The sequence below is a fragment of the Anguilla rostrata genome, chromosome 16, assembly GCF_018555375.3.
Source record: "Anguilla rostrata isolate EN2019 chromosome 16, ASM1855537v3, whole genome shotgun sequence".
In the NCBI taxonomy this organism is placed as follows: Eukaryota; Metazoa; Chordata; class Actinopteri; order Anguilliformes; family Anguillidae; genus Anguilla; species Anguilla rostrata.
In genome coordinates, this window is record NC_057948.1 from 26,132,638 (window position 1) to 26,148,197 (window position 15,560).

General features: G+C 39.9%; 1 long non-coding RNA gene across 1 annotated transcript; it reads right to left on the bottom strand.

Moving 5' to 3' along the window:
* Positions 1–6,246: 6,246 nt before the first annotated feature.
* On the bottom strand, positions 6,247–12,463 carry LOC135242373 (uncharacterized). Its single transcript, XR_010326324.1, has 3 exons — positions 12,085–12,463; positions 9,510–9,692; positions 6,247–8,379 (listed from the first exon to the last, which is right to left on the bottom strand). It is a non-coding gene; the product is annotated as an uncharacterized LOC135242373 (long non-coding RNA).
* Positions 12,464–15,560: the final 3,097 nt, after the last annotated feature.

Genomic DNA, 15,560 nt, shown 5'->3' on the forward strand with positions numbered 1-15,560 from the left:
AATTATGCAGAATTTGCTAATTGTCATGTGGGGTTCCTGGAACAGAATGTGCAGAGGTAGACATGCAGCATCCTAAGGACATGCACTGGATTTTTTTAACATAAAAGATCAGTATCCAAAACATTTCAGATTTCATAATGAAACTGCCACATCATAACCACATAATTAGAAGGGCCAGATCAAAGTTTAAATAGCAGAAGCATAATAAAACACACAATCATTGCAAAACAGACGTGGAGAAACTCGTGTGATAACTGCAGCTTCATAAAGTGCCCGAAAAGCCCCTGCTTTAAAGTTGTCTTTCCTCTCCCTTTTCTAATATTGTGACATTTTATCAGGCCCAATTTTCAGCAGTAAAGATATTTTATTTTACCGACTCCACAGTTATGAATCCCATATAATTGTCATGTGAATCTGAGGGCACATAACATGCCCCACTTAGACTCTTGATGTGAAAGCAATTTTTCCGCAAGCAAGTATGATGGACTTTTGCATAAATGAATATGTTTTCACTGTGGCATTTTAGGGGACGTGCGGATTAGAGTGGATTTCAGCTGACCCAGAGGATGAAACATTGGCATACTAAACACGTCTGTGAGCAGTACTGTGATCAAACAGAATATTATTACAGGAAATTCAACATTTCTGGGTCTAAATTAACATAACAAAGATACATCATCACACAGTTAATTATATTTTTTCTTCATTTGGAAAAAAAAATAAACCCACCCAAATCACAACTATTTATTGCAGTGTTTTGTTTTTTTGGTTTTCTCACAATAATGATATTTTTGGCTCCATGTGTTCTCTGACACACAGTAACTACAGCATATTGAAATGAAGGCTTTTTATTTTAATAAAATCCTGTGGGGAAATGTCCCAGTTTGTTCAAAGTTTGTCAATATGCCAGCTCTGGGAAGCTTTAGTTCCTAATAAGCATAGTTGGTATTAATTCTTGGCTGGCTGCTTATTAATTAAAGCACAGACTTCTGCATAGGGACTTCAGGAAGCTTCCCTTGGCGAGTTTGGTATGGGGTTCAACGAGTATTACCATTAATACTAGCTCTTAACTGCTGCAAATGACCCAAGTCCATTTTAGATGTGTTCTGCTAGATTGTACATGTGTTGTTCAATACCCAAACTGGAGAGAGAACATAGTTCTGTTCAAACAAAAAAGTTATATCGGATCAATCACATTTATTTCCAGCATTCTTCTGTCATTTTTACTGTCTCCATTTTCTCAGAATATAAAACCCAGCTTCTCATCCTTCAACAACATCTGTAGCACGGATCATGAATGGAGAAGCATACATGCTGTCATTGAGGGTCGCTTTAGGTTCATATCAGGATGAGGATGACCCTGGTCTGAACTACGCAGTCGATGCAGTACTGTACGGTAAGTCTCAATCAGAGTAGGACTGTGTTTGGCAGTGCTGGTCTGTGTTAAGGAGTCCAGGTTGTCCTGCTGGGTATCACTAAACAGTCAGGTGGCGATGCTATTCTTGCGTTGAGCAGTGAGGCTGGCAGCCCTGGTGCTCTGTGTCAGGCAGTCAGGCTGACAGTGCGGGCCTGCGATCCTCGGGCCTGGAACATGTGGGAATACGCTGGAGAAGGACATGAATCTGATCAATCAGGACCCTCAGCAGCCATTCATCTGTCTCATGGACCATTACCACAGTGATGGGCTTCCCTCTGCTCCATCCTTCTGAGACGCGGCACAGCCAAGACAAGCGAGACAAGCTCGCTGCTCCCCCCATCATCATCACTATCATCATCATCGCCCACAGCGCTGAAGAGAGCAGTCCTGTCTGTCCAAGGCGGCTAATGGAGCCCTCAGCAGGGCTTGCCACAATTCTCCACGCTTTTCTGAGATTTACTTCAGACATAATGCACAATAAAACAATATTGCACTGTATGGAATGCTCAGATTGAAGAAATGAGTTTCTGTCTCATAAAGTAACAAAGATGTGTATACAGACACCGAGTCCAAATTAAATCCATCCATCCGTTTTCTAAACCACTTCTTGTCAGGGGTGCCTGACCAGAGGCTATCCCAGCATAAATTGGGTGAAAGGCAAGAATACACACTGGCAGGTCACCAGTCCTCTGCTGGGCCCAAACACCATTCACTGACACATTCATACCCCAAGGACAATTTAAACTCACCAGTTAACCTAACCTGCATGTCCTTGGACAGTGGAAGGAAACTGGTGCACCTGGAGGAACCCCACTCAGACACGAGGGGAACATGTAAATTCCACACAGAAAGGCTCTCTGCCAGGATTCAAACTCAGTAGTCTTCATCTTGCTGTGAAACGACAGCACTACTCACAGCACCACCTTGTCACCCCTCCAAATGAAATGAAATGAAAAATGGGTTTATATGAGACCAATAGGGAAAAATTACTCTTCGTTAGAGTTTTTTTTTCCCTATCAGCACTGATTTTACACACTCAACAATTTACCGTCTAATAAAGCTAATATAAGCACACCAAGCCCAAGAGAAATGAAGAAGCCAAGAATATGAGGCAAAACAGCAAGCAGCTTTAGCATCCTCCATCAGTTATGCTAATGCCTTATGTCCACTTAGCAAAGCTAGCCAAGGGGCTTAAACAAACACCATTTGTTTCGTTAACCACATTCTTCTAGCTTGCATTCCAACTGGGACCCATCATCTAAAAGGCAATAATAAGAGGACTCGTGTGAATTTATTTGAAAAGTAATATATCTTTACAGCTTAGCTTTGAAATAAAAGAATGTCCAGTCTTTAAAGTTTTTGGTAGCATCCAAAAGTAAAAAAACACACAGGAGACAGACAGGTAACAGACAGGTGGCAAATCTCCCACAAACTTCAGCAGTTCCCCTAACAGCTTATTAATCACAGTTAAGGGATTAAAAACATTCATCACAATCACTGTAATTACACCTTTAAGAGCATCATCTTGGCAAAATGAAATCCAAACTGGCAGACATGAACAAGGAAAGAAACAATGATCACTCAATAGCTTAATAGCAGTAATACGTAGCTTATGCTGTCTAAATTGGATTGTAGTCTAGTGATGGTATTTTTGGGTTATGGTGCAAAGACAAAAACATCTCAGATGAATAGCACAAGTTCATTTTGTGTCATTCTCTTGAGATGACTCATCAATTTGTACAACCCTTTTCCGTGAAGAACTATCACAATTAAAAACATTAACAACCATTGAAAATGATTTTATACAAATGGCCTAAAATATGTAATAAAAAGAGTACTTTCAATGTCTTACAATTTACGAAGAAAATTACTGCATAATTCATAATTATAAGTTTTACTGTTGCCATAGTTACCCAACACTAAGTAGCTGTTCCTTATTAACTAAACAAGTGAGTTAGTTTTTTTTTTTCTTTTCTATCCACATGTACACATAATATAATATGGTTTAACATAAAACCATGCAGAATTGAAAACAGGTCCACTCAGTAACATGCGAAACTGAGGACATTTCGGAACTCAGAGGGTCTTTGTTTGGTTCTATTTAGTTGGTCATGCTTTGTTTATGAATTTAGTAAAAAAAAAAAAAAGAAATTGGCTATTTTGGATTACTGCATATATTGTGATATATACCTCTTTATGCATTGTTATTATCTTTAGGTATTTTATTTTTTTAATATTAATGAGAAAAAGATTGAACTAATTACATGACTACCCACCATTAAGATTATATATTGGCACCTGGAATCATTGTTTGTTCAATGTTGATGAAGGCTGCATAGTTGAAATGCTCATATTTTGCATGCTGCCAATTAAATAGAATAAGAAGTACATTTGAGAGTGCTGGTTTTATGATTCTGGATTGTATATTTTTGCACCAGGCTTGAACTGACATTTTTGGAGTTGTGAGTTGTATTCTTGTCAGCTCTCCCTCAGTTCTCATGGGGTATGCGCAGAAACACATGCCATCATACACAAATGAAAATGAAAGCTTACAATAATATTACAATTCTTTGGGGAAGAATGATACCGTATGTATGTCCTCTTTATGTTTTATAGGAAATTACAAACCATTTTTGCAAGAACAAGAACAGCTTATTTACAGCAATGCGTTAAAAAAAACAAAAAAAACAATGTAATCATGCATCCACGGGGCTGTCTATTGTGGAGAATGATTAAGATAATTAAAAGTGCTATAATTGACTCCAGCAATTGTAATTTTTTCAAAATGCCATGCATTTCTGAAGGGCTGCTTGACTGAAGGTGGGCAGAGGGGCTTCCTTATCAATTGGTTGAGTAGCTTTACTAGCCATTCTGACCCCAACACTTGAACATAAAGGTAAACTAATAACTAAACCATTAAACGCATGTTCTTCGGGTATCAAAAGCCAAAGCACTAGAGAATTGAATCAGTTCTTAAAATTGAGAAAACTAAAAAACAACCTCATTAACGTAATCTGTTCTGCATGGTCATAAAGACTCATTTTTTATCCACAATTCATTTAGTAAACATGTAAACATCAAATTCAAAAGGTCTGAGCAGCACAGAAAGAGGATGGAACAGTATATTACTTACAATATCCTAGCCCTTTAAATTAAAATAAAAAATGAAACACTGTCAAACCAACTCAGAAAACATTTACACTGTGTGGACTAACAAGCGACAGAAACTTATGGTGCATGCGTGCAGGCATTGCATTTACCTGCGAGAAACTCGTAATGCTCAGGTGAGTCTGGTGAACAGGCAGTTATTTCTGAGGATGTGACTCAAATAATTTATGGAGTGAAGATTCGTCAAGATGGCTGACTGTAGAGTGAAATGGGGGCTGTCCGGTTGCAGTACTGCATGACATTGCACACCTGTTGCTGAAAAGACCTTTATATTTAATTTTAGTATTAACCTGTATTCTCTTTGTTGCTGCCAATGATCAGAGGAATCAAAAATAAGATACCAAAATCAGAGTCTGGAAAATCATCAAATTATTTTATTCATTTATTTTGTTCTGCTCAAAGAATGCTCGGTTATTCAAGTAACTGCTGTAGATCTGCTCTTACAATCGACCTCTCCAGTCAGACCCTTCCCTGCTTCCCCCTTTCCTCTAATTTGAGTTTAGTTATTGGAACTGGCAAACAGGTGTTTGTCCATATTGTTCAGGTGCTGAATGCCCACTTGTTTCTTGTTAATCTTTATTTTTAGAGTTTACTCAATCCTGGTCGCCATCAATTTGGGGTGTGCAGGTTTCAAAACCTTACCACAGAGTTGGCTCTGCGCATTTCATAACTAAAAAGAGACCCTAGTTTTATTACATATATATATTATCAAAATGTACATTGTACAAAAATCATACATCTTACAAAAATCATTCCAATGCCAAACAATTAAATAAGTCGATAGAGGATCCCTCTCAAATCTCAAGAATGTATCTCTGCTATTTAATAAATGAGTCCTGGCATGGAAACACACTTATGCAGGCTATTTGGTTTGTCTTGATATGATCAAAGAACCCCTCACAGGAAAAAAAAAGGGATGTACAGTTAAGTGGAGTCTGCTTTGATTTCTTCTCACGTTGACGTACTGCACTCACTCCCAGTGGAGCAATGCCAGGCACGTTCACAACAGCGGGGGGAGCCTTGGGCTGCGTTTTTGAAGCGTGACCACAGCGCAAGGTCACGGCGACCACATTCATGACATCCAATTGGAAGCCAGGGCACGTTCCCAAAATTCAGACACAAACCCTTGCAGAAAAAGAATAACTTTACTACTAGAACTAATGCCCATCTTCAGGCTTGCTTCAAACTGATAGCTGTAAATCAAATTTGTGTTACGTGATCAGAGGTGGAAAATCCCGGTTCAGTAAGTATACGTTCTCCCCAGTATTTTGTTCCAATTACCTGGATTTGCTAATTAGCACATCGCTTCAGCCAGGAGGTAGAACTAATTAGTGAAATCAGCTGGCGAAGTTCATGGGTGGAAGAAACACATGGTAGGTCTCTTACTTCCTGACCCCTGGGCTTTCCACCTCTGTATATGATATAACAAATCCTGGGCTTTGAATGTCCTCCTGTAAATTCTGCACTCATAAAAGTGGCAGTCTGTAAACAAGCTACACCTGGTTTACTGATTTGTCTCCTTGTTTAGAAGCGGAATTGGAAGTTGGCAGCACGTTAAAGCGAGGGATTTCCTGTGGCAGAAGGTTCACTGAGGCGTGACACACAGCACCACACATTTCCCTCCGCGCCCTTCCACTGGGTGAGTTGCACTCGCCACGGGACCACAGATAAAAATATCACACACTGTATCAGGCAATTAAACACTAGAGAGCACCCAAGTGTGCAGAATGCTTAATGGCTTGTCACTTTCTGTGAGGAGTTCAGATCACTGTGAAGTGTGAATTCTTATGTGTGTGTGTGTGTGTGCGCGCGCATGTGCATGCATGTCCATGTGTGTGTGCGTGCATGTGTGTGTGTGCGTGTGTGCGTGTCTGCATATTTGCATGTGCGCATGGAAGGATAGGATGCTTTCATTTGAAATGTAGTGTTTTCAGATTGTCCATTAAATAACATCTCAAGTGTTACACTATAGAGCTGCATCCAGACTCTACAGACATAACTGCTTGTTTGGTGCAGTATACAGTGTAAGCTCCATTTCACATACTACACCACAGATAACACACAGAACATCATATCTCACAAGGCAATCTGAGTCCACCCGGGATGGCCACTATCATGCTACTGCCACATATGATTGGAAAGTCACCCTGTTGTGCGGACCCTTTAAAGGAGACTTAATCTGAGCAGAAAGCAATTTACTGGATTTGAAACCCCATTCCCATCGAACTGAAAGACCTTCTTAGAATTCAAAGACATCTACAAAAAAAAAAAAAAAAAACTCACTCACCCTGTCCAAAAGTAATATCATGTAAGTACACATGGCATGCATCTGTTTACAAGTGCATGTAACAGAAGAGAATTGTCTTGTTGAGGTCTGGAATTTTTTTTAAAGATTTGTATATATGCCCAAGAGCATACATAATGAATATGTTGCGATTTTCCCTCGTAGATGCAAAACAGTTTTTTGCTCATTACTTTGTAACAATTTACTGTAGAAACATCAATTGGTGAGTTTCAGCAGCAACAACATTCTCTCCACATAAACACTTTCACAGTGGAGTGATCACATGTTCTATTCAATCTTTTTTAATACATCAAACAGAAAGCTGATGATGATAATTACACTGGAAGAACAACATCAGAGGGATGACATACGTGAGTGCATTTGTATTACATACCCATGGAAAGCAGTTTCTTGTGGTTATAATAATTCAGCAAAATCAATACATTAAGCAAGAAACAACATGGAAACTTAACAAAATAATATGTTCTGCAGCAATTTAATGCACGTTGTAACCCTGATGATAAATTCATGAAATTATCAATGCCCTGCATGTACAGCTAAAAGATGCCTTAATTGTTAAAAATAGGGCATTCACACCAAAACATTGCTTTCAAACATAGCTTGTGCCACTAATTTTGATGTCTCATCACCAAAACACCATAGTTACACATTTTCTTTTAAACGCTGCGTCAGCTCGTGAACATGACACACTATGACACATTCTGCAGAGTGCATCCCAATTAGCTTCTCTTTAGCGCCCAGGCTGCAGCTAATGCAGAAGGCACACAGACACAGCAGGAGAATGCCTGCATCCTCCATCACCGGCAACTGAATGGACAGCCTTTTGTGAAGATTCACAGCGGGTGCAAATCGGTCTGTCTCTATTTCATTTGCTGATACAAAGGAGTTGTGTTGCGAAGGTGGCAGTCTGCTTGCTTCGGGATTCTTTCTGACTGTGGCAAGTGGAAATAAGAACTCATTTGCGTCACACTTGCCTGTTTCCTGCCATTGGTTACACATTTATCTAATGTTCAGGAAATAACTGTTCTCCAGTAAAGCCTGGAGGGCCTGACTGCTACTAAGGTCCTGACTGGACCTTAAACACAGCCTGTGTAAAAGAGTTAAGTCATCTGATCAAAGTCCACAGACAAATGAAAGGACAGCTTAATGCTCTCCCACCGATGGGCAGGGGCATCTCCAGCCCTGTCATGGCCGGCACAGATTATCTGAGATACATGTTAAGCGCGGGGATTCCATGTCACAGAAAAGTGCAAATTACTGTTGCAGCAGGAGCTTTTCCATTCCGTTTCGTGACTCAACTTGATTCTCTTCCCTGCTGAATTGCTAGCCGGTTCCCTCTGGCTGAGTCTCATCCCTCAGCCCGCGCTTCCGTCGCAGATAGGAGGACCGTGCCGCGTCTCTCAAAGGGCTTTTTTTTGACAATCCGGGGCTCAGAAACGCGGACAAAAGCCTCCCACTCTCGCTCAGCCTCTGTTCAATTCCACAAATTCTTCAAGAGGAAGCGGCAGACACAAAGCAAAGGTACATTTTGCACTCTCGACAAAAGAAAAGTCCCCCTTCAATGCAAGAGCCTCTATCCAACATCCATCAACGCCCCTCACACACACACACCCCACTCACAACCTCTATCTCATTTCATTCCCCACTCACACCTCCTCTCATCATTCCTCATCCACTCTGACCTTGAAAAGACAATTGAAGAACAGCTGTCAGTTATTCTATATTACCCATCTCCCCCCTGTCCACAAAAAAACTAAACTATATTTGCACCCCTTTTTTTTGGTTAAGGAAAAAGCTGCTTCTACACGGATGTTTACACTGACAAAGGCATTCTTTTCACAAGGTAATAGCACCGTGCCAAATGGAAAAAAATAAGAAAAAAACCCCAACAGTAAAGAGCCATAAAGATAAGTATATAAAAAGAAAAAGATAAGCGAAATTACAACTGCCTAAGAAGACAGAAAGTAACAAACTGATCTTTCTAATGAGACATCTGTCTGTACACTTGACCTACCTACACTGGCAGTTGAAATAAGAACAAATAAAACAGCCATGCAAACAGCCACCATCTCAGGTGCTGAGCACTTACTATGGTAAAAGCAGGGACAGTTATTTATTACATGGCATTTCTGACATGCCACCAGGACCACAATGTCCCCCAAACCAATTAGTGACAAGGATGACTGTGGGAAGCTGTGATTCATGCATTTTTAATCAAATAACCACTAAGAGAGAAGTAATAGAAATGGAAGGAAATCGGCCGGGTGAATTAATAAAGCCCCTTGTTTCCGCTGGCAGAGCTCTTCATAGATTCAGCTCATCAGCTTTTACTTCCTGTGACTGTCATCTTGTCACATCCTGACCCTGATCTGCCCTTGGTCACTGAACCTCCACACCCCCACCACCACACCTCCCCCTCCAAAAAAATCCTGTACTTTCCTTCTGAAAGATATTCTTCATCTGGACTCCCGACTATTCTGCCAAGACCTTGAAGATATGCCCTATAGCTGACCTTGATCCCGTCAAAATTCAATTGTAAAAAATTAAATCTTGCCAGAAATATAATTCTCATTGTCCACCTCAACGCTTACAGGGATTTCCCTGAGAATGCAGCCTTACCAGTAGTTCAACGTGGGCCAGTCTGTTGCTCTGTGGTGGGCCTGAAGGAGATCACGGACAGCATCACTCTCTCCATCTCTCTCAAACACTGAGGTCAATCAATCCTTCCAGGAAAGGCTCTGACACATACCCCTGATGCTTTGTCTCTCATGGCAACATGGCCACGTGCCACCTTGCTGCACGCTACACTTCGAAGATAAGAACACAAAAAAAAGAGAAAGAAACGTATCAAATCAACCAAGTGAGAGATGGGCATTCCCATGGTAACCAGGTCCGTCCGTAGAGGCAGGGAGACCAGGCCAAAGCCCATTCCATTTGCATACAAATTGCTCAGCTGGTACCTTGTTGTTATGACAACGGAACACAGCTTCCACAGAGCATGTGGTTTGTGAACACACAAAGGGAGAGGGGCTTGCCCGCAGAGTCATTGAGAAAATTCCTATTTTAAAATGACAATTTATTTTTATTATTAGCATATTCTCATTGTAAATCAGGGATGGATATCAGAGCGTCAAGGGCGCTGAAAGAAGATGGAAAGGAAGTTGGCATCTTTTATGCGCTGGCTTTTCGGCTGAACGAAAACAATTATTGGAAGTGAAATTGATATTGATTCATTTGAAGTGTCAGAGTACAGTATGTAGGAACAGCCAAATGTATTCAGGGCATCTTGGTTTGATGTGAACTTCAATAAAGAATCAAGATCAGCAGATGATGTAGATGTAAATGCAATAATAGTACATATGAAGCTAATAGCAGGTGTCTCTATGAAGCTATAACAGTTGAATAACATCTGTAACATAAAAAAAAAAAAAACTGTCATTGTTCAGAATATTTCTTCGCTACATCTGTATCTTATTACCGGATTGCCATTCAGTGCTCACAATAACCAATTATAACCAATCCTCAGCTACAGTACCGGTGATTTTTTTTTTTAAATAAAGGGGTACTCCCATTCACAAAATTTCAATGGGTAATATTTTGTAATAGAAATGAAAGGTATGGAGCAGCAGTGCAGCCAGAAATATTCAAATAATTGGGCCTACATAGAACTAGGTGGGTCAGAACTACCCAGGTGGGCATTCACAACAGGGTGCGGTGGTTCAGCCAAGGTAAATGGGTGAGCCAGGATACTACTTTGTAGGTGACCGGGGCCCACCCGTGCCTATGTGGTCACTGGAGACATTTTTTTGGATCTCAAAAAAATTCTAACTTTATACTGCCATCTAGTGGCCAAGTATTTTACTAGTAATGAAACAATGACATGACAAAATGTGTACATTTACCACCGATGTGGATGATACTCTGGTTCTAACTGTTATACTGGCAGAGCAAACTCTTAAAATGTATCACAAGACAACCTTAAAATGAAATGTAAAACAAACTGCTAATGCTGCAGTGTTGCTAATCTTATTCTGCAATGTTTGCAGTGTGCATGTAGGCTACTATTACAGTACTATTCATCTTAACACGTGATGTCTGCCTCATAATTTAATGGAGGATTCCACTCCTTATTCACCAAGCCATTAACCCTGTGAGACCCAGACACTGATGAAATTTCATTTTTCTTTTTTTTCTCTATTAAAACCATGTTGTAGATGGCCTCTGATGAGGAATGTGTTGAAATATTAGCATTTTTAAGTTCTCCCAAATTTCTGAACATGCTGTAAAAATGCACAGTTGGGTTTGAAGGAGAGCAGAAATGGTCACTATGCTTTCCAGTAAGAATACTCAAAGACACAGTTGTGCTAGTTTTAAAACTGATTAACCACATGTAGGCAACTGCATACATTTGGCATCCAAATAAAAAATATTGGTGGTAGTTTACTTCAAGTGATGGACAATCCTACTGTTTTAAGAGACAAAGTGGATCTGCTTGAGGAGCCTATGTTGGTGTATACTCTAGACACTATGTGTAACATTGAACATATTTCACTCCAGTAATTTTACTAAAATATAGTATTGGGCCCTATTGATGCCATTGTGTATTGCATTTGCAACCCTATCAATGCCATCTTGTCTCACGGTGCCAGGTTGAAGGTAGCAACAACACAGGAAAAATTACATACTACACAGCACTGACCTACTTGAAATAAACATTTCATGCAACACTGTTTTCCCACAGCGAGACAAACCTCTCTGTAACATCTGACATATGCCCAATATGAGAAATGGACTCATTTCCCACAAGAGGATCTTTTTTTTTTTTGGATGTACAGGTCTGAAACTAATCATCTCCCGCTGCTTTGGTCTTTCCAGTACAGTGATTACGTAGCTGGAGTTGTACCTTTTAATTCACTTAAATGTCATCGTCACCTGGACAACCATTCATGCCTGTGAGTCTGATTTAGCCTACCCTTCACCTAAAACCACATGCCTGAGAGACATTTTTCATGCAGGTATGACCATAGTGCATTCCTCTGCCTAACACATGTACGATAATCAATTAACTTTTTTTAGTCTGCCGTTTCAGTTTGGACCAGTCCTTCGATCTTTAGCGCCAAGCATTCTTGTATAGGCCTACCTACAGGCTACATATTGAATAGCAGCATGAGGCTGTGGATGGAAAAGTCATTACCGTGGATCACAAATCATGCGTTTAAGAAGAACTGATGAAATGCTGGTGTGCTTCAGTTTTCGGTCTCAAGACAGACCACTACTGTTCACAGAATGCAGCATCTTAATAATACACAAGCCGTTCCGCGGAAGATGACCTTGACAAGAGCATTCATTCGGCTTTAGAATGTTGATTCCAAAGTTCGCTTGATTCTATAATGAAAAGAAAAATGATGGCCTATGCATGCAAACGAACGTTGATATAACAGAAATGAATCTATAACGGTTTTACTAAGTAAATACACATTTAATGGCTGCTATTTGCAACCATAACCCACAACTTCGCGGCAGCTAAAAAAAAAAAAAAAAAAAAAAACAAGAATCAATCTCACGGGCGAATGACTAATTAAGAAGACGTCGTCCAGAAGCTGGCCATTCTGAAATCACTTTCATGGCAAAATGCTAATTAGAAACACCTGACTTGCGTGTTTTCTGAAGGAAGAAACCAGTGATTGCAGCTGCCGAGCTAAATTCAATGAAACACCTACCCGAAAAGTAGTAGGCCTACTATAAAGAGCCGTTTTACGCCTCATTTTTATTTATGCATTCTTTTGTTTTTATACAGCGCAGATTTGCTCAATGCATGCCGTTAAAACTGATTGCCGGGAAACTGCATTGACTAATAACACACAAGTAACTAGCTAAGTACTGTCATCTAGGGTCCACAACTGGTATTTTACTGATTTACTGGCTTACTCATTTTTGGCGCTGTGGAGCGGCACAGGCTCTGTGATTTCTTTTCTGTATGAAACATAGGCTTATTACTATGACTACTGCCCCTTAACGTCTGCTTTTTGACATTGAATTGTAATCTGTCTGCACTCTGTATGACTGTTTTTGGATGCTGCTGATTTATTTTTATTTTTTTAAAGGAGAAACTTGCCTTAAATTAGCCTTTGATAAAAATGCCAATTTATATTTTTATGTTTTTTTTTTTTTCATTTTTCTGTAGACCTTTTGCTTTTTACAGATATGAGCTTAGGATTTACATACCTACTGTAGAGGTATGCATATAGTTTGAATATAATTTAGAACCTCCAACAGTTCAATTAAGAAAAGTCAATAAAAGTAAAGGCAAGTCATGAACACCATTAAACACAACAAGTTTTAACTGAACTTATTACGGATAGCTTATGATACCCTAAGGATATTTGTTTTGATTCTACAAGGTCAGTTAGCATTGATATACCCAAGAAAAAATGTTAGGTACATAATTATAGGTACAGTATATTGCTGTTAATTAGCTCCCTGCTAATAGCATATGACCAACAGCTGCACTTATTATTGAGAGGCCCAGGAAGGGGGCTGCAGTGTCTTTTAGAAGGCACACTTGGGCCTTTGTAGTGTTATGTACCTGTCCTTAATTCATTCAAGGGGTTTGAATGTCATCATGTATATTTTCTAAGATGAATCTATATCAACCCCATTGACTTGTATATGATGATTCGCAAATTGTAGGGAGGTGGGTGATTGACTCTTGTCTATTATTTAGTGTTTTGTTCCAGCAAATTGCCACAAGATGGCATAGTGGAGTGTTTTTAGTGTCTTCGTTACTAGTCAAGACTCCCTATGTTGACAGGGTCTATATAAAGATACCTGAGCTTTTCCTATATACAGTAAAATTACTGACTAAACTGTTAATCCTGTACAAAGGAACCATATATAACTTTTTACCACAACCCACAGAGGGGATTGTATGAAGTGACAAGTCCCCATGATGTCTTCTGGTGATACTTCTGGTCCCAACAAATGCAATACATACATTTTCACAAAAGTTATCCGGTGGACATGGCACAGCAACAGCTTTTATCGTTATATTCCTTATTTAATTCAGTTCAAAGCCCCTTGTTTATATTTAAAACTTCACCGGGAGTTATGTCTTTGTAAATCTAGCTGGAGTGAGAATCTCCATGTAGCATTTATTATGACACAACCACACAATTTTTGCGCTGCAAAAAAGTGGCTTGACAAGCACATCTTTGCAATCATTTAAAAGCAATTAAAAGTGCAATACATAAGGGATGTGAAAACATGTCTGAAGCCAGTCACATAACTGACTGTCAAAAATGTGATGTGCCAAAAATCAAAATCTGGGCAAAATCTAAATCTGATAACCTCCATTTTTCAGGTATTTGAGCTATAGATAGTCAATGTTTTTTTTATTTATAATTTGGCCTATTTTTGGAATATCCACCCCAGTATTTTAGGAGAGGTGTTCCATGTCACTGACAAGCATGTTTTGAGCTGACAAAGGTCATGGGTCATGGGTACACAACCACCAGGATATCTTGTGGCCTGACCCACACTAACCTAAACCTCTTGGCCTTGTATTCCTTACACCCTCTCTCTGTTCAGTAATCAGAGAGAGCCTAAGATGGATTCTAGTCTGTGGCGCTCCTTTCACAGTCATCTTGTCTCTGTAATCATGCCTGGTCCTAGCTGTTCTTGCTTGTCATTTTTTTAATGCTATGTTTTAGCCCATAATTCTCTTGTATGAAATAACAATGCCCTTTCTGAAAATGTACAGTATGTACATTTTGGGCGTTTAGTAGCCATGCGTATCCAGAGTATATTAATCTAGGTTACCACAGCTTTCCCCACTACAAACTCACTGTTACAAGCTCAGGTCTGTTGCATTGCCACCCATATGTACTGTAAAAACACTTTTGCTTTGGCTTTAGGTTATATGCTGACAAATCCAAGCTTTTGTGTGAAAAAGTCTGTCCAAATTAGTTTTCTTTTTCATCAACTGCTTTCATATGTACAGGAGTACGGAGTTAACATAACAATGCATTTTCTCACTTTAATACACCATTCCACAAGATGGCGCTATTCCTACATCATTAGGCATGGAAGCTGCCTCTGCAGTGATCAGTTCTTTGATTACGAAATCAAAATAATGGTGACTGATGAGAGGGTGAGAAGGAGTGAACTCAACAGAAGCTTAACAGACAGTGTTAACAGAAACACTGAACCCTCTCTTCTTGAACAGCAAATCAAACGTCAGCTGAAAGAGTTATTCTCAAACTGCTGTTCTGATAGTTGATTTATAACATTCCAATGGCAACAGCACACATCATAAACACTGTGTTTGATGCTTTGATGTTTAGCATTTACTATGAGAGCGATTCCACGGACCTCTTCCTGTGCTACTGTGGGGACAGCTGAGCCAGTTTTGCTGTCTGACAGAAAAGCTGGATCTGACAGATGAAGTACAGCCATGAACGGCAGAAACACATAAATCCACTGCCCCTGTGGCTCATGTAGCCAGTGACAGAGTGAGCCAAACATGGTGTTGCCACGGAGAAAGCATGGCCCCTGCAAGTCGTGCTGACTGAGTGTGCGAGTCCATATGGGGGATGGTTATGGGGGGGTGGGGCGAGCAGAAAAAATAACTGGCAAGAAATGCCCCGCCTTTCACCATACCTGAATATACCA